General features: G+C 50.9%; 1 protein-coding gene across 5 annotated transcripts in view; it reads left to right on the top strand.

Moving 5' to 3' along the window:
• RBPMS (RNA binding protein, mRNA processing factor) overlaps positions 1-18,766 on the top strand; it is a 139,403-nt gene that overhangs the window by 13,597 nt on the left and 107,040 nt on the right. The window contains exon 1 of one of the 5 annotated variants that reach the window (XM_084627011.1): positions 6,835-6,952. The exons of the other annotated variants lie outside the window; for them this stretch is intronic. The gene's annotated coding sequence lies outside the window, so the exon portion shown is untranslated. Of the gene's footprint in view, positions 1-6,834; positions 6,953-18,766 lie in introns of those variants that run through there. 5 annotated transcript variants of the gene reach the window in all.

The raw sequence follows: 18,766 nt of genomic DNA, 5'->3' as shown, positions 1-18,766 counted from the left end.
GACGTCAGAGAGACAGCTGAGGTCAGGGAATGGGTAGAGGGAGATGGGCCAGGTCTGGAAAGGCATCAGTGTTCAGAGAGTATTGGAAGGCCAAGAACACACAGAGAAATGGTGCGAAGGGGGAGACGTGTGGGACTTTCCCAGAGCAGTCAGAGCTAGGAGAAGAAGTAGTGGGATGGGTATGGTGGAGAGGGCCAGGAGGACCTAGCTGAATTCAGGAACTGGGTGACGCATCATAGATGAAATTCTGTGCAGAATACAAGGTCCATCCCGCGTATGGGAAGGAAACATTTTACACTGACAACTGCTGAATGAGCAGCAAAAGATCTCGGCCTCATGGAGAAGGGACCATGCACACAAGAGGCTTTCTGAAGAGCTAATAAGGTGCTAAGCTGTGCTAAGGAGGAAGTAGAGAATACGAATGCAAATATTTTGTTGCTGCTGTTTAACAGCCAGAACATCCCAGGTGTACTGTAGTCTGCAGTCGGGTCCAGGATCACTTTGTCTCAGCCAGAGATGCAGTGTGATGACCTGTCGGCACAACAGACTGGGGTAGCCAGGGTCGGAGTGAGGTGTAGGGAGAAGTCTGGAGGATCTGGGTCCGGGCCCCAGTCCTGCGCTGCAATCTACTGGCATGGGGGTGGCACTAGCCGATTGCATGGCACAACTGGGGCCTAATAGGTTAGCTCCTGCTTCCACGGTGCAAGCATAGCATGGGAGTGACCCAGCCAGGCATAGGCAGCGTTTGAAAGCAATATTCTATTGGAGAGACTATAGTTTGCAAACTCAGTTTAAAACATTTTGCCCTCCACCGTTCCGGCTGGCCAAGCTCGGGTTACAATGCGTTAGCCTGACCTGCTTTAAAGCATGGCTGGAGCCTCCTTGTGGGTTGGACGAGGACAGGGCAGCGCAGGAGTTGAGTTTGCCGTTCTCTTCTAGGCCCCATTTCAACCCACTGTCCCAAGTTTGCCCCCAGGCTCCATAAAATTTGACCTAAGGCCAGAGAAGAGGCTCTGGCTGATTCTGAATTGAATCAGTAAAATCAATTTTTAGGAAGTGTAAGAATTTTCCATATTTCAAAATCTCAAATTGCCTTTTTATGTCCCTAGAAGTGGGGCTGAAAGAAAAGTGTCACCTCTTAGCCACTGCACCAACTCCTGCTACTCGTCTGTAGCTCGAGGTGGATGCAGAGGCAGCTGTGCGTGTGTGTGAGGGCCTCACAGCGAGGCCTGGGATTCACAAATGGAAACCACACCGTGGGCCATACTTTGCTGGGGTGAATAATCCAAAGTCTTTGCTCACCACCTCCTCTCTCTGCCAGTTACAGTTCTAGCCAGACACACTCAGAGGTTGTTTCATTTTCAGTCATACAAGGAGTGAAGAATTTTTATTCAAGTTGGCAACTAGGCCTCCAGTATTAACTGCACCTTGACGCAAACCCCACTGCATGTAGTCTACATGCAAATGCTCACTGACCATGCAACCACAACACACACGGCTGCGGGATGCTTTCCCAGGGGCTCCAAGTCGTACATTTTACACACGGCAGATATAACAGCGGTCTGCTGATGCCTGCGGTGCAAGGCCGCCAGCTGCCATGGTATGTATAGTCAGCTACACGGCATCATCATAACCAAGCACACAAGCTCAGAGGCATCATCAGGCAGTTGGGTTTCTGTACTTTTCCTCCACCCTGTGATAAGCTTGAGACACCAGCGCCCTGTGCTTATACATTTGCAATGGGAGCTGATATGTATGGTCATCACTCCAACCCTGCTAAAGCGCTTATCTTGCCAAGGGGTCCATGCAGGTGACTCAAGCACAAGTTAGGAGCCGTGTGATACAGGAGGGCCAGGGAGCAGTGGGAGAGTGCTAGAGGGGAAATAGATAAGCTCAAGGCTAATTAAGGCGTGGGTCCCTGTAGAGGAGGAAAGGTGGCTGCAGGTTAATTAGAGCACCTGCAGTCAATTAAGGCCCTGTGAGGAACCTAATAACCCCCCCCTGCGTCAAGCAGACAGAGGAGGAGGAAGGACTGGAGTGTGTTGAGAGATTTAGAAGACCTGAGAATTGAAGTAAGGGAGACCCTGCCCCAGCAGGACAGGGAGACTCCCTTCCCCCCAGCATCTAAGGACTGAGGGTAACCCCACCTAAGGGGGACGAGGGTAAGAAACCCACAGGGGTTGAGAGGGGCTGGGACTTAAACCCAGACCCCTCCCCTGCTTCCCTCCTCTGCCACCTTCCCGGGCTAGTAACGGGGCCCTCGGCACCCAAGAGCAGGGGCAAAGGGGGGCATCTTAGCTCCCCGCCAAGAAAAGCGCAGGACCCACCAGACTAACATCGGCCATCTTGCCACAGCCGGGTGCAGGAATCCCTGGGGAAGGTTGTTATGCAGGAGTCAGCCCAGATGGGCATAAAGGTCCCTTCTTGGAATCGATGAGTCTGTGAAAACCCAGCTTGGAGCAGATCTAGTGTTGCCCGGGTTTTGATTCTTACAGTTTTCGCTCCTCCGCTGTCACAGTAACAGCGCAACGTCGGCTGTCGGTTTGAAACGCTGCGACAGGACGATCCATCCCTCTGCTCTTCTTGCATTAGGCCCCCTCGCAATCCCTTCCTCACGGTCCGGAAAAGTACCATGAATTGCAGAATTTCCCCCCCCAGTTGATGCCATTGCAAGCCTGTGCTCTGTCAGCTGTGGTTTCTGTGGTCCTGCTTTATTTCTGGGGCTCAGCCGCTGTCTGGGGAGGGAGCCATGATTGGTCACTCTCTTCTCTGGCCTGCGAGACGTTCCCAGGGTAAATTAACACCGCTCTGAGGACAGGGGCTGTCAGACTTGAGCCATTTATTTTATTAGGCTTTTAAAAAAGATTTATCTCTGGAGCTTTTTTCACTCCTTTCCTATGGACTGTGAGGCCCCTGGATGCTCTCTGCAGATAAGGCAAAACCATCCTAATTTCCATGTAAAATCTTTGTCTTTTTCAATGTTTAACAAAAACCATTTGCACAGTGTGTCAAGAATTATTGCGGAGAAACTACTATTTGTGTATCGTCTCCACTTCATTTTTATAGGTGCCAACTCCCCACTCCTATTGGAACCTTAACATAGCAGGTTTACAGAGTATTTTTTATGTAGGACCTACACTAATTGCTGGTTTAATCCATGCAGGAGGGTGCTGTGTAATTTAACAATGGAATAAAGAACAAATTTCCTGTGGTCTGTATGTAAATCTTCCATACAATTTGTGGGCTAGATGATCTGAGTGTTTCCCTTTTAGATCAGAAGGGATGTTCTCCTGACTTCTCCACCAACGTCATGTATTGCTATGCTGCATTACACTGCTGATACACGTCCGGGCATCTACTGCCTTGACCATGTGTCTTTTTATTACTGAAATCAAAACCAGTCTACTCTCCACATTTCACTAATGTCACCACATAGGTCTGATTTCAGCTGAAGACACTTCAAACCAAATGCACAGACCCCCATTTGCCACGCCAGGCCCCAAGTGCTGTTGCTCACCCCCCGCAGTACAAAGCGGGGATAGGGCACTGCCATGCCAATCTGGTCACATTTCACAGCCACGCCATACAGCTTAAGCCTCTACTCCGGGGGAAGGAAGTGGAGAAGCAGGCCCATAAAGTTGCAGCCGTTTCTGAGAAAACGTTTGCACCCCGTCGAGATGTTGTTACTAAGCGTGACATTTCTTTAAGACTTTGTGGAAAGGTAGCTCATTTTAGTAGCAGAACAGGTGATTCCCTGCACATGGTCATGTACTTTACAGTTACCTCCTGCTGGATCTAGGGAGCACGAGCAAATTCCACAAGAGTTTCTCTGGCTTGCCCCAGAGTTTGAACGCCCCAGACGCATGCAGCGGGAACTGAGCGTGAGTGAAATACAGTGCACTGACAGCTGTAGTCTCACTTCCAGGGCTGCTCCTCTGGGGCTCTTGGGGTGACCAAATATCAAGTGTGAAAAATCGGGACGGGGGTGAGTGGTAATAGGAGCCCATATTAAAAAAAAAAAAAAACTCCAAATATCAGGACTGTCCCTATAAAATCGGGACATCTGGTCACCCTAGGGGCTCTTCCTCTTGTAGCTTCTTGATGGAGAGGATTAGATGTGAGTGGCCGTGTCTGCAGGGTCTGTTAAGATCTCCTAATCTTCTGCACCGTAGAAGCCTGAGCAAAACCAGACAAGCCCAAAATCTAACTTTCATGTCTGTGTGTGCAGGCTGTGGGGGCGTCTGCAGAAGGGAAATGTGGAGCTTTGATTAAATTAGGCCATAGAAATACCTGTCCCCTCCTGCCCCAAATGCTGATGATCTGATGGGCTCAGAAGAGAAGTTCTTTTTGGTATAGACACCAGATAAGAGATCCTTTAAAGATCACTCCTAACCGGCACTCCCCCATCTTCCCTCCTTGACTAACACTGCAGTATAATTTTGTAGTTTAAAACTTGGCTGACCTGAATTTGAACTCTCAAAGAAAACAAGGCATTATTAAAGAGATGCCATGGCTTTCTGAGGCCTAATTTTAGAGGACTTCTCAGAACTTTTCTCTCGAACAAGTTGTAGGTCAAAATTATAAAATCTATGTTGAGCTGCAGAGGATCTGAATTTCAGGATTTCTTTGGGTCTCTGGGATTCTTTCTTAGGATGATAGAGTCTTAATATTTGATCGTTTTTTGGGTGAAAACCCATTCTGTTTTTTCCAGTGCCACAACTGCAGGAGAGAACCAAGCGTCAGTTGGATTTTCTGGGGGAATTTTGGTTATTTTTGTGTGCCACTCCCTCGGATATGGGTCTGATTCTGCTACAGGTACTCCATGAATAACTGAGCGAGGTTCTACTCGCATGAGTAAGCCTGGTAGAGTCTGACCCTATAGCGCTACCCGTCCCTTGTGCTTTTAACTAGCAGGAGCACTGAGCTGAAGCGTGGACTGGAGAGGAGAAAGAGTGACCAGAATGTCTCTTTGGGGTGTCCGGTTCCAGCTGTATTTTTTCATACTGTTTTCAGCATTGCCCATTGGTACGTCTCATAATACGTGGTGATTTCCCTGAAGTCCTGGCTCCCGGAGTCCTGGGATTATGTGAAAATCTTGGCTTCCATTTAAAAAATATATGTTTCTAGCCCTTGTGGATGCAGAGAAAAGCTTGAAAATCTGACCCGAGCCTGACCTAAACATCCAAGCACCAGAGAGAAAAGAAAAAAGAATCCAAATGAATTATTTTTTTTTAAAAACATCTTGCGATATTTTAGCCCATCCCTTAATTTTCTGAGGGCAGGCTCGTGATTTTTGAATGTCTGGGGCTGGCAATCCTCGCTTTACAGCAAGGGGCTCACTGGTAAATGTGATTTTAAAAGAAAACTCTGGTGTGATAGAAGACATTTTAGCCACTTTACATCATTGCAAAGGAGACAAAATCACTAAAACAAAGCACCCAGGATGAGTGAATAAGTGCTGGTTTGTATTATTAATTGATTTAAAAAAAGAGAGAGAGAAATAGTGATCTATCAAACAGGAAGTAGCTGGCCTATCTCCTGGGTAGATGAGGAATGAAAGAATTCAGGGCCAATTAGAAAGCCGGGGGGGGGGAGGGCAGGGAGTCAAAGTTCTTGTACACGATACACTGTTTTTTCAATATTTTGGGTGAAAAAAATTTCTTCTGTAAATTTACCTTTTAACAACTTTCCAACTCCAATTTCTAATAGCAGCCAAAAGGAGCTGAATGTTCTCCACCCCCATCCACTTCCTGACACCAGGGCTCCTAGGATGGGCCGTGACTGGGGCACCAGTAATTCTAACAAGGGCAGCTCCCAGGCAGTCCGGCCTTGCCCAGGTCACTGGAATGCTACATGGCATTTGAAATGCCTGCTGGATTGTTTTATTCCATTCAGCTGGGGGGGGGGGGGTCCAAATGTTGCCCAGGTGCTGTGCCCCTTCACCCAGCGTGGGGAGCGGACCTGGAGAAAGAGGGCTGGGGTTCATGAGGTTGGGGCACTAGGGTCCAGACATGCAAAGTCCAGTCTGCTGGCTCGCTTGCCGTGCGGCCCTTGCATGTATCCCTGGCCTCGCAGCACACGAGATAAAGCTCTTTCTCCTCCAGCCCCTGACAACACACAGTGGGCAGGGCATGGAGCCAGATGTATATGCTCAGACACGGAAACAGCCCTCCCCTATGCCCCTTTGTGCAGATTATCCTTCCCCCTTCAGGAGTCACCGCAGGAGAGGGCTGCTGCCCTGTAGTCCTGTGTGAGCCGCCTCCAGGGGCAGCGTCTTTGGAGGGGGCATGGGCGCAGTGAGTCCGAAGTCCCTCCGCGACAGATACCAGTCTGCTATGGCTGGGACAGCTTTGCCCTGAACCAGGCCGTCCGCTTTTCAGCCCGAGAGCCTGCGTGCATCGTGCTCGTTCCGATGTATGTGCAGGTCATTACAGCTGCTGCTTTGGACACGCGCATGAACCCCCGTTTAGCGCTGGGGATCGGACGTGTGTAAATGCAGATAAAGCTATGGCTCTCGTGGCAAGTGAACGAGAATCACGTTAAACTGCGCTACAGGCATGTATATGACCCTTGCAGACTAACATCCCACGTAAATGCTGACAGAGACCCATTGGGATTGGCTCTTTCTCCTTTTATGGTGATTTTGACATCTCCCACAACATTTCTGGCCCCGGGCCAGGGAGATTATAGATGAGATTACAGCACGCCAGCTTCTCGGCGAGCTAGCCATCTTTCCCGGGGCTTTGTCCAGATGTCCCCTGATGAACTTCTGTAAAGATCTCAGCAGCCACCGATGTCTTGCTTGTCTGGATTTGCTGCAGGCCGGCCAGGCCAGAGAGTTGACAGACCTTAGCAGCAACTAGGGCACTCAGTGCTATGGGAGGGGGGAATCCCCCTTTGTTCTCAACAAGAGACCCCGGGTGCCCACACTTCTGACAACCAGCCGCTCTAGGTAGGTGCCAGCTGAGCTTTTGGGGAAGTTGGTGGGAGAATGTGGGGGCCGGGCCCTTCTGAAAACCTGTTTAGCAGGCAGAAGCCAGGGCCACATTACCGTACCGACATCCTTCTGCGATAACAGAGGCAGTACTGTGCTACCCGAGGGCCTGCTGGCTTTGGTGTTGCCCTTTGCGTGTGTCAGAGAGCAGGATGTCGGCAGCCGAGCCTAGTGGTCGGAGCAGGAGTCCATGGCCAGGAATCAGGGCAGAGGCCAGCTGCCAGAGCCAAAGGTCAGAGCCGAAGTCAGAGGTGAGGAATCGGAGCTGAGGGTCAGAGTGAGGCAGGCTGGGTCCAAGGCCGGGGCAGGGTTGGGAACAAGCGGGGGCACAGGAGCAATCGCAGCCATGGGCAAATGCTTTGAGCAGCCACCGAGCTGCTGCTGGGCTTAAGAGCCAGTTTGCTGACTCTTCCCACCCGTCGGGCGGTGCCGCTAATCGGGGGAGGGGATCCTTTAGCAGCGGGCAGGCTTCCGTCCACCCACTTCCTGGATCCCAACAGGATCCCTCTGCTGACACAGTTGCCCTCTCTTCCCTTCTGCCACTCAGCTCCCAGGCAGGGCCCAGCAGCAGGGGAAAAAAAGCTCACATTGGCTCCTGGAGGGGGTGGGACAATTTGTTTAATTGGAGATGGCAACAGTTGCTTGAGAATTTTGTATCTATTTGCTTCCTTGGCGTGAATAGACTGGTGATGACAAGAAGGCTAATAGCCTTGCTGTGTGATTTTATTGCAAGTCTTGTGATTTTGGGTGCATCTCTCAAACCCCAGCTTCTGGAGCCTTGGGATTTGGTGAGAATCTCAACTTTCATTTCAGAGAAAAATTTCTGCCAGGCCTTGTGAGAAAAGCTTGAAAACATGACTCAAATGCTACTCCCTAAACACTCAGAACCCAGAAAGCAGCTACAAAGAATCAACATTTGTTATTTTTAAAAATCTCGTGACTGGGTTAACAACCCCATGATTCTGGGGCCTGACGCCTGATTTAAAATGTTTGGGGCTTGCTGTGCTGCATTCGGTGTTTTTACCTAGCCTCTGTGTGCACTTTATTTATGGCTACAGCCACATCAAGTTTCAAGTGTTAAAACCATTTGCAGATTAGCAGGGTAGAAAGGGGCATCTGACACAAGGTGTAACATTCCCCAAAGGAGTCATTTCAACTCCTTCAGACTCCTAAATACAGACTGCACTTGCTTGCAACTTCAAAGGGAGCAAAATCTGTACCCTGAGCCTAAGTGGTGCAAATTCACTTAATAAACATGTGAATAACAATAAAGGGTTTTAAACTCTGCTTTAACTGAAAATCTCAACTGCCCAATAATGATGGAGCTGTTTAATGAGGCCTCCCTAATTATTCTGGAACGACTGAACGGTTGTGTAAGTGATGGCAGGCTAGAGGGCCAGAAATGTTTTCTGTACCGGTTAGTTTTGTTTTTCTTGATTTCCTGGAACAAACTGAAAGTCTTGTTGCATTTTATTGAAGCCATTAATCTTCTGTCCCAATACGCTGGGTAGTTATCCAGAAAGGAAGGAATAAGAAATGAAAATAAGCTTGGAACAAAGATAAAATTCAAATTAATTTCATTGTCGACTCTCAACCCACACACTCTACTTTGGAACTCTTCCTTCTTCAAGGGGCTGCCAACACTCACTCGAACATTTCCCGTACTGCCGCCCAAAGCTGCTGCATTCCTTGCCCAAATCCTTTCTGTGTGGGAATGGGCCAGCCCAGCCCTGCCCCAGGAGGGCATCCCCGCTCTCCGGTTCCCACTGCAAAGAGGACACACAGCAGGGGTCTCTTTGGAAGGGAAGTAGCAGAGTGAGGTGATGAGGTTACTGGATGCTTGTATCAATAGCCAGCAGAGTTGGTAGCTGCAGTGAAAAAGCCAGCGGTGTGGTGTCTAGAACCACGCGTCTCCCCTCTTGGGCAGCGCTGCCAGTTATCAGACTAACATCCGCCTCTCAGGCTGCACCTGCCGCTGTCCTCCAGCCCTGGGCATGCTGGTTGGGCTGCTCTCAACCCCAGGGCGAGCACCCACAGAGTTGGGGCGGGGATCCAGAAGAGAGGCCCAGGAAGGGCCCAGTTCTGCCCCCTGTCTGAGAAAGGTGCTGCTCAGAGTGAGGGAGGGTGGCAGAATCTGGCCCTAACATCCGAGGCAGGAGCATAGCCCACATCCTCGATTCTCCAAGCCAGGATTCCATCGCCTTTGCTCCAGCACTGAGAATGGCCCAGCTCATGCTCACCATAAGGCCCCTTCATACTCGCAGAAAGGGGCCCTAAACCAGCTGAATCTGTCTGCCAAGGAATTTCCTCAGTATTAGGGACTTCCCTGGCAAAGGCTGCCCTAGCCTGCTTCAGGTGCGAAAGGCAAGAGATCGGGGAGGTGCCAAGTGGCTATACACCTCTGTGCTCGGCTCAACTCCAGCACTGGGGGCTGTCTGGCCCAGTGACGATTCCCTAAGGGGCTGGGTCTCCTGTGTTTGTGGCATCTATGAGGAAGATTAATAAGACTGGGACTGTTCCGCTTGGAAAAGAGACGACTAAGGGGGGACATCATAGAGGTCAATAAAATCATGACTGGTGTGGAGAAAGTAGATAAGGAAGTGTTATTTACTCCTTCTCATAACACAAGAACCAGGGGTCACCAAATGAAATTAATAGGCAGCAGGTTTAAAACAAAGAAAAGGAAGTATTTCTTCACACAACACACAGACAACCTGTGGAACTCTTTGGCAGAGGATGTTGTGAAGGCCAAGACTATAACAGGGTTCAAAAAGGAACTAGATACATTCTTGGAGGATAGGTCCATCAATGGCTATTAGCCAGGATGGGCAGGGATGGTGTCCCTAGCCTCTGTTTGCCAGAAGCTGGGAATGGGCGATAGGGGATGGATCACTTGATGATGACCTGTTCTGTTCATTCCCTCTGGGGCACCTGGCATTGGCCACTGTTGGAAGAGAGGAAACTGGGCTAGATGGACCTTTGGTCTGACCTAATACAGCTGTTCTTATCCTGTTGCTCGGCTCTGTATCAGTTATTCTGTAACCCGTGTAATGCACAGTGTGAGATAAATTGTAGCACCAGTACCTTGGGCTGGGGGGCGGTTAGGCCTAAATGACCTTGTTACAAAGCATCAGAACAAATCTCTGAGCGGAGCCTCCGAGTTAGGTTATTAATGACAGAGCTAGCTTACATATTACAGAGCTGGAGGACGGGGTGAAGTGCTGTGGGCTCTGGCTGGCAGTACAATTGTAATTACAAGGGGAAGGGATTGTCAGGGGTCAGTAACTCTGGCTGCTGATTGCGGGGAAGATCTGGGTCTAATATTAACTGGAGTCTCTCTTGTTTGTGCGCTGCAAGTTGAAACCATTCGACATCAAAGGACGGAGGAGCAGGCCGGGTCCAGCCGAGCCAATGAGGACTAATAGGGCGTGAGGTGAAGCCCAGCATTCCTGAGCAGCAGTAATGTCAGGGGACAAAGGACTCAGTCTTGCTCCTTTGACTTAGTTCCTGATGACTTCATTTGGTGGTCACTGAGGTAGGAGTGATTAAAAAAGGAATCCTGCGAGGCCTGTCTGTGGAAGGAATGAGTTTCCCTCAGCGATAGGTCCCAGGGTATGGATGGTTCCCCGCCGCACTGGAGATAATTTCACAAGACAACAAATATGCTCAAGGCCCTGCAGGAAGTGCTGCAGTGGGCAAGTGGGGACTGACTGGGTTTGGATCCTGGGTGTTCACCCTGGACCTGGTTGAGATCATAGGTGAAGTGCGGTAAGTGGCTCCACCTTGTCACCTGAAGACATCCCTCCAAAGTCCAACGTTGGCCCTGGGCATCCTGGATGGGATCTGGACCCCGGTGATAAAACTGGCAAAGTTCCCATCAGCTTCCGAGGGGGCAGGATTCCCCCAGTGGCTTGTCCACACTAGATGTGATGTTTCCATTCTGCACACAGCCAAGGCTTGAGAGCCTGTGGTTGCTCCGAGGGGCAGTTCAGGGTGATGGCTTGGACTCATAAACCTCTCAGTGCTTTGCTCTCTTTGTACATTAGTTGGCTACCGTAAAAGCCAAAATCAGCTTAACTCTGCCCTTCCCCCCCTTGCTTCTCCTCGCCCAGCTCATTTCCCATGCACTTTAATGCTCACTCCGTCATGCCCGCTAGTTTCTGTCATGAATGAGGTAGGGCATCCCCCTTCCTCGTGACTGCTGCTGGTCACCCGTGGCCATGCCCTGCTCTTTCCAGCTACTGGCGCCCTGTCTGGGAGAGTCTGCATGGAGACTTCGGGTGTGGAAAGCTGGGGTGTAACTCTGCAGCGCACTAAGCGTCTATGTGGACCCTGCTAGTGCGTGCCAACAGTGCGGTGGTGCACATGGCTGTACTTGCATTTCAAGCAGCTGTAGGTCCGTGCACGCCAGGGAACTGTGAGTACGTGGCAGCAGGCTCCATGCGGACAGGGAGTGTGTGGCAGGCTGGAGGTGCCGAAGATGCACACCTGGGCTTGCCATGTACCATGTCTCCCTGTGGACAAGCCCAAAGTCAGTGTCTCGGGCGTGAAGACGCATGGGCAACCTTAACTTGGGCATTTCCTGGCTCAAACTGCAACCGGAGGCCGAGAGGTTCCGAAATAAGAGCCTAACTCTGAAGTCAGTGGCCCGATTGTGAAAAGAACTGAGAAACCAGCAGTTCCCATTGGCTTCAGTTGGAGCTTGGCACATCTGGAAGGGAGATGACTGACGTAAAAGCAGAGGAAATGAGGTGGCATTACCATAACATACAGCGGTTGGTTAGACCATTACTGGAGTCTGGGTCCAGTTCTGGTGTCTGCCCTCTGATGCAGACGGTGAAAACTTGGAGAGGGTTCTGACGAGAGCCTCAAAAACAATTTGTGGGCTAGAAACCTGCATTTTACCCCATTCGAGCCATTGGGAGCTCAGCGCTTTGAAAAGTGAGGCCGCATGATTTAGGTACCTAAACAGAAACCTAGGCACCTGGTTTTGAGAATCATCCCCCTGGTGTACAAAAGCAAAGACCTCAGTTTGCATCAGCCTGGTCTTGCTGTGGTGCCTTCTGTGTGCGCTTGTATGAAGCTTCCTGATTAAAGGCAGTTTTATGACTCTGATAAAAGCCCGTTAACGGACTAAAAAGTGGAGAATGCCGTAAAGCACAGGCAGAAAGATTCCCTGTGTCTGTCTGTCATGCTGGCACAGACGGCAGCAGCCCTGCGTGTCTGTCCTGTGCCTGGCTTGTCTCTTCCAGGTTTCACCACAGCCCATGGACTTGCTCTGGGTCTCTCAGGTCTTTCCTCGATGGGACAGATATCAAATGAGCTACCCCAAGCATTATCCCCACCGTTAACACAAGAGCTGTATGCACCAGGCCGGTGTTGTATAGCCAGACCAGGATACCCGTCACCGTTTAATAGCTGTCTGCCTGTAGGTCAGCCAAGGGTTATTTGTCATACAAACCAGGTCTGCTCACACTCCAGAACTAGCCAGAGATTTTGATAGATATCGGTTATCTGCATGGGAAGAAGCAAATGTAAAGAAGAGAAATTGTCCTGACTTGGCAATTTTATGGGCATGTGAGCACACGAGCTTGGATGGGGGCTGGGTTGGCTGAGCGTTTTGCTAAAAGCAGACATTCCTCTCCTCCACCCTAGGCAGCCTTCACGCCAGTGCAGCCCTCTGCTGACTCCCTGTGTCACCTTGGCCCGCTTCCGCTAAGGTCTGTAGGCTCCTGACTTCCACTGTAATCAGTGACAGTTAGGAGCCTTTGTGGATCTGGGCCTTCATCCCCCTGTGCCTCAGATCCCATCTATGCCATGGGGATAACAGGTCAGCCCTGCCTGACGGGTGTGTGAGGATAAACCAGGGGTGGGCAAACTTTTTGGCCCGAGGGCCACATCGGGGTTCTGAAACTGTATGGAGGGCCGGGTAGGGAAGGCTGTGCCTCCCCAAACAGTCTAGCCCCTGCCCCCTATCCGCCCCCTCCCACTTCCTGCCCCGTGACTGCCCCCCTCAGAACCCCCGACCCATCCAACTCCCCCTACTCCTTGTCCCCTGACCGCCCCCGCCCGGGACCCTCCATTCCTAACTGCCCCCCTGGGACCCCACCCCATATCCAACCCCCAGCTGCTCCTTGTCCCCTGACTGCCCCACCCCCTATCCACACCTCCAACCCCTGACAGACCCCCTGGGACTCCCACGCCTATCCAATCCCCCCTGTTCCCCATCCCCCGACCGCGCCCCCGCAGAACCTCTGCCCCATCCTACCGCCCCCTGTCCCCTGACTGCCCCCCGGAACCCCCTGCCCCTTATCCAACCCCCCCGCTCCCCACCCACTTACCATGCCGCTCAGAGCACCAGGACTGGCAGCCACGCGGCCCAGCCGGGGCCAGCCACGCCCCCGCACTGCCTGGCAGGAGCTCGCAGCCCCACTGCTCGGAGTTCTGGCAGCACGGTAAGCTGAGTCTGCAGGACAAGGGAGGGGCTGGGGGCTCGCCTTCCCGGTCGGGAGCTCAAGGGCCGGGCAGGACGGTCCCGGGTCCCAGATGTGGCCCGCGGGCTGTAGTTTGCCTATCTCTGGGATAAACACATTAAATATGGCAAGGTGCTCAGAGAGAAAAAGATCCCTCCCTAGCCTCTTTGCCTGTCCAGCTTTCCTGTTGTCTGTCAGGACACACTGATGTTTGTGCGCAGTCAGACAGACACACAGGCTTGACAGGTTGGGATGGTTTCAGTTCCTTACCCCTAAGTTTCAGTCGTCAAGGAAATACTAACTGGGATTTGGTGTTTACTGGGTGGACAGGCATGGGAGAGGCCAATCAATTCCACAGTGGTGTGGAGCTAAATTGCTGGAGAAGCCGATGAGGGGCGGGCATCACTGTGACCTTTCATATCTGGCAGTAGCAGAGAACAGAACATGCTCACCTATTCCCCTGGCTGGAAGTTGATTAAAAAGCCACATCTTTGTTAGATAACTTGTATGTTCCTTCATCATTCCCTGTTCCCTCCTCAATTTATAGATACCCTGCTACTGCTCAGATAGTCCACCTCAGATTCACAGGTGGGGTGGAGTAAGATTTTTACTGGGGGCTGAGTTTGCTGATATTTGGCTTGCACATGAATGGAGAAGCCTGAATCTTGTTTCCACACAGAATACGTTTGCAGAGAGAGCAACGGTTTCCTTGTGTTGAGGTCAGCTTACCTCAGTGCTGACCCTCCCCTTCATCGAGCAATAACACAGGGATCTAAAAACTTTTGCGGTACTTTTCAGGCTGGATAGAACTTTCTTTGGCAAGCTGCCATGGGTCAAACAGCTGAGATGAACTCCGATCCTCCTGTTGTGCACAGCAGTCATGTGTCCCTGGAAACTGGAAATGTCCCTGTTCCAGGGCATGTCTGGGGGTCCTTGTTGGTTACGCGCATTTGGTCCCCTGTCTCTGTGACCCATGCAGAGTTGCTGCACCAAGGAGCCTCTGTCCAGGGGAGCCGGTGAAACTGACAACAGACTGGTGGGGTGCGTGTGCATTTCAAGGCCGGTCACCCTCTGACACTCTTTCCCAGTCCCAGCGGCAAGGCCTCTGAGTCAGTCTCCCCACCCAGTCTCACCGTCTCTCCCTTCAAGGTATTCTCGGTAAGGCTACCAGCCTCCCAGTGGAAATGTAAACATGGGGCTATTTTAAGTGCTGGCAAACAGCTGGGTGAGTTTGTCACATTCCTGTTCCAGCTTCCACCGCGACATGCCAGCGGCTGAGTGGTAAGGCAGATGTGTTTCTACAGGCAGACTCGTGGGCCGTGTCCTATGGGCAAGGAGGAGTAAGGGCTGAAAGATCTCTTGGGAGCAACATTGTAACAGCCCGCAGATCGGTATATGGACTTGTGACTCGTGGGCCATACCCTCGGGTGGAGTAAATCGGCCCAGGCGTCAGTGGAACTCCAGCTGATTGACATCATTTGTGGATTTGACCTATTGACTCCAGTGGACTGACTGGCGGGGAAGTGTGTTGTAGAATAGCCCTGTCCTGTTTGACCAGGAGAATGTAAAGACCAAAGGTTCCCCTTTAAGAGGCGGGCATCTCAAGTGCAATTCCCCCTCTTCTGACTGTCCCTATTGGCCTTTCCATCCTCTGAGTGTGTATTCGAGTGTGTCCCTGGCCTGAAGGAAAGGCACTGATAGCAAATCTCTTTGGAGTGCTGCAGGGGGAGTGAGCGAATTCAGGGTTGGGGAAGAGTGGGTGTTCTGAACAAGCGTTCATGTCTTTCAAACTAGCCTCAGAGAGGAGTGTTTCACACAGATTTGAGATATGACTTCAAGGAAGATGCAAGTTACTCCTCAGTAAGGAAGCAGATTATGAGGAGATTCCCCACCTAGAGAAGAAAGAAACGTATAGCTGAAAATGCATCTTTCCATGATTAAATGTCAGGATGTACCTTGAATTAAAGACAAGGACCTTACCACATTTGCCAAGGGCTGGTCTACACTGGGAACTTACACCTGCATAGTAATTACACCCCTGAGAGATGTAGCGATGCCAACCCAACTCCCGGTGTAGACAGCGCTAGGTCGATGGAGGAATTCTTCCATCCACCTACGTGCTACCTTTCGGCGAGGTGCATTACCTCCCACCTCTCATCAGTGTAGGCACTGTCTATACTGAAGTGCTTACAACATGCAGCTGCAGTGGTTTAAGTGTAGACATAGCCTGACTAACAGTCAGGCTAAGGAGAGGATTTGGCGACTATCACATCCCATTGTGAGAACAAAAAGTGGGCTTTCAGGGTTTATTTACCCAATTGCACTGCCAGGGAGACCACATGCACCTAATCTCTCCAGGATGGTAATGAGGTTATATATAACATGGTGTGATCCTGTCCACAGAAGTGATGATTTAGGCAGATCACTGTCAGGGCATTATTTTAGAGAAATATGATCTACTAACAGTCTGATTTGCTGTATTGATGGGAGCTGAAGACTTCCGAAGGGTTCATTGGTAGGTTCTAATTTCCTAATTAGCCGTGTATTCTGGAAGCAACATTCATTCGAACTGTCCTCATCTTTACGAGGGGGCACCCTGGCTAAGGCTGTGTCCCTGCTCTCAGGCCTTTCTAAGCATAAACAGAGGTGCAGAAAAACCCTGGGAACATTTTTAAAAGGGAATTGTAGTAAATCAGGATGTGCGATTTAAAGGGTGCTGCTCTATCAGAGAAGTGAGGTTTTTAAACCAATCGCATTCAAAACATTGAAACTGTCCGTGATCCCTTCCACATTCTTGGAGCACGAAGTGCTTTTGGTTTGCCTTTCGCAGGGCATGTCTACACTGCCCTGCAGTTCAGACTATGGAGATGTGAATAGCAGTGTGCACCAAAGTGCTGCTATGTGTCTCCCCTGTGTGGACACTGTGGACGTGAACTAAAATTAACTTGTTCCGGGGCTAAGTTTCAAAGAGCCAGCAGGCATTGTTTTCAGAACAGTGGTTCTCCTTGTAGATTCTCCGGCACATCTTGTTTTGCAGGCAGCGTGGGAAGAAGCTATCCTGAAATGGAAGGCTGCACTCTGTAGAGTAGCACCTCTTCAGAAGAGGATTTTTAGCAGTACGGCGTTTTCAATGAATGACTCACACGAATCACAGTAGCTACGCTGCAGCTAGCTTATGAATAGGACCCTACCAAATTCACGGCCATGAAAAACGCATCACAGACAGTGAAATCTAGTCTCCCCCTGTGCAATCTGGTCTTTTGAGTGCTTTTACCCTATACTATACAGATTTCACGGGGGAAACCAGTGTTTCTCAAATTGGGGGTCCTGACCCAAAAGGGAGTTGCAGGGGGGTCGCCGTATTGCCACTCTCACTTCTATGCTGCCTTCAGAGCTGGGCGGCCAGAGAGCGGCGGCTGCGGACTGAGGGCCTGGCTCTGCAGGCAGCCATGCGGAAGGAAGGGTGGCAATACTGTACCATGCAAACCTTACTCGGAGGCTCTGCCTTCAGAGCTGGGCTCCCGGCCAGCAGCCGCCTCTCTCCAGCTGCCCAGCTCTGAAGGCAGGGCCGCAGCCAGAAACAGCACAGAAGTAAGGGCAGCCATACCGCAACCCCCCCTACAATAACCTTGCAACCCCCCAACCCCGCACAACTGCTTTTTGGGTCAGGACCCTACAATTACAACACCATGACATTTCAGATTTAAATAGCTGAAATCATGAAATCATAGAATCATAGAATATCAGGGTGTCAATGGTCAGAAATCAACCATTTTTAAAATCCTATAACCGTGAAATTGACCGAAATTGACCAAAATGGACCATGAATTTGGTAGGGCCCTACTTATGAATGACAGTGCTTCAGAAGGGGCATCTTGCTGTTGTCCGTGCGCTCCAGTTCATGTTCAGGAATTATTCTATAGCCCTCTTCTATGCCAAGAGTTGCTTGGTGCAGGATCTTGGGTCCGGGCATGAGTGATAGCAGCCTAAAGGCTGTTTTCACTTGTGACGGCCAGCTGTGGCCCCCAAGGGACTGTACTGGGTTACAAATTGGTGCAACACAGGAGCACGCCATTCCTATGCTGGGTGCCGGGAGGGGAAGTTGGCACAGGAACCAGCTATGCCAGCATTGCATCCACTGAGAATTCCCAGCTACTGGGGCATTCTTAGCTGGCCAGGTGGAGCCAGATCCCAGCCAGGGTGTACCCCTATTTTATTCCATTCCATAGAGATTCTTATACCGCCCTCACCCCTGTAGTGGCTGAGCACCTTAGGGGAAAGCTGCTGGAGCAGAGGAAGAGAACCAAGCCCTTTGGAGACATCCTATGTGTAGCCTTAGGGCTTGGCAAGCACCCTTCCGTGTTCTCTGCGAGAGCACTTCCCACTCTTGCCGAGTGCAGTGTGGTTAACAGGCTGAGACTTGGATCTGCCATATGAGCGAGTGGGTTTCTAGTCCCAGCTTGGGGAGCCCAGGAGGCCTTGCCCAGCACTGCGGGTTGTGCAGGGAACAGGATCATCATCATCAGCAGTAGGGTTTCCAAAAGCACGTGAGTTAGGTGCCTTAGTCTGCTTAGGTGCCATTGAAAGTCCCACTCTGCAGCTGTCTGCATTCTGAGGTGCCCGACTTCCTTTGGGAATACGGCCGTTGTCCCCAGCACAGTGCACTTCCCCATGGCCAGTGAGCGCTGTGATGGGGAAAGCAGCTGCTGTGGAAGAGGAGGATCCGGGTTTGTGTGCTGGCTGACCGTTGCCCGCTGTGTGTGGAACACTGAACGGGGCAACGCATGGACTGAACACACAGGAAATGCCATCGTGAGCCAGTTAGAGAGATCACACACCCAGCAAACCTGCCTGAAATACACAAAAGTGAGGAAACGGAAATTTAAGCCATCCAACAGTACAGACTCTCTGCTGTAATTTGGATTATAAACATAATAGTACAAGCACGCGTCTTACCATTCCCACAAATACCCTCCACCACAGACGCCCTGTCGCCATGATTCTGCCTCCCGTTGTCCATTCGTCATGCACACCCCGTTCCCAGATTTCGTTCCAGGGTTGTGGGTGGGTGGTGCAGTAGCTGATTCTGCTGGGAGATGGTAGCCTGGCAAAGGGGTGTTACAGAATGGCAGTGAAGAGGTCTGATCGAAAGCTGGTATCTCTACGGGCAGAGTTAAGGGTGCAGATTTTTTGTGTATTAACTTCCTAGGTTTTTTGAATGCTTGAATTGGAGAGGGGTTGGACAGGAGGGGGCTACACCTCTAGGGGAGTGGGAGAGAAGTGCCGCTGCTGGCGGAGA

Source organism: Lepidochelys olivacea (assembly GCF_965140295.1).
Source record: "Lepidochelys olivacea isolate rLepOli2 genome assembly, chromosome: 4".
Taxonomy (NCBI): domain Eukaryota; kingdom Metazoa; phylum Chordata; order Testudines; family Cheloniidae; genus Lepidochelys; species Lepidochelys olivacea.
The sequence above is the reverse complement of the archived record's forward strand: the minus strand, read 5'-3'. Positions and strand labels throughout refer to the sequence as shown.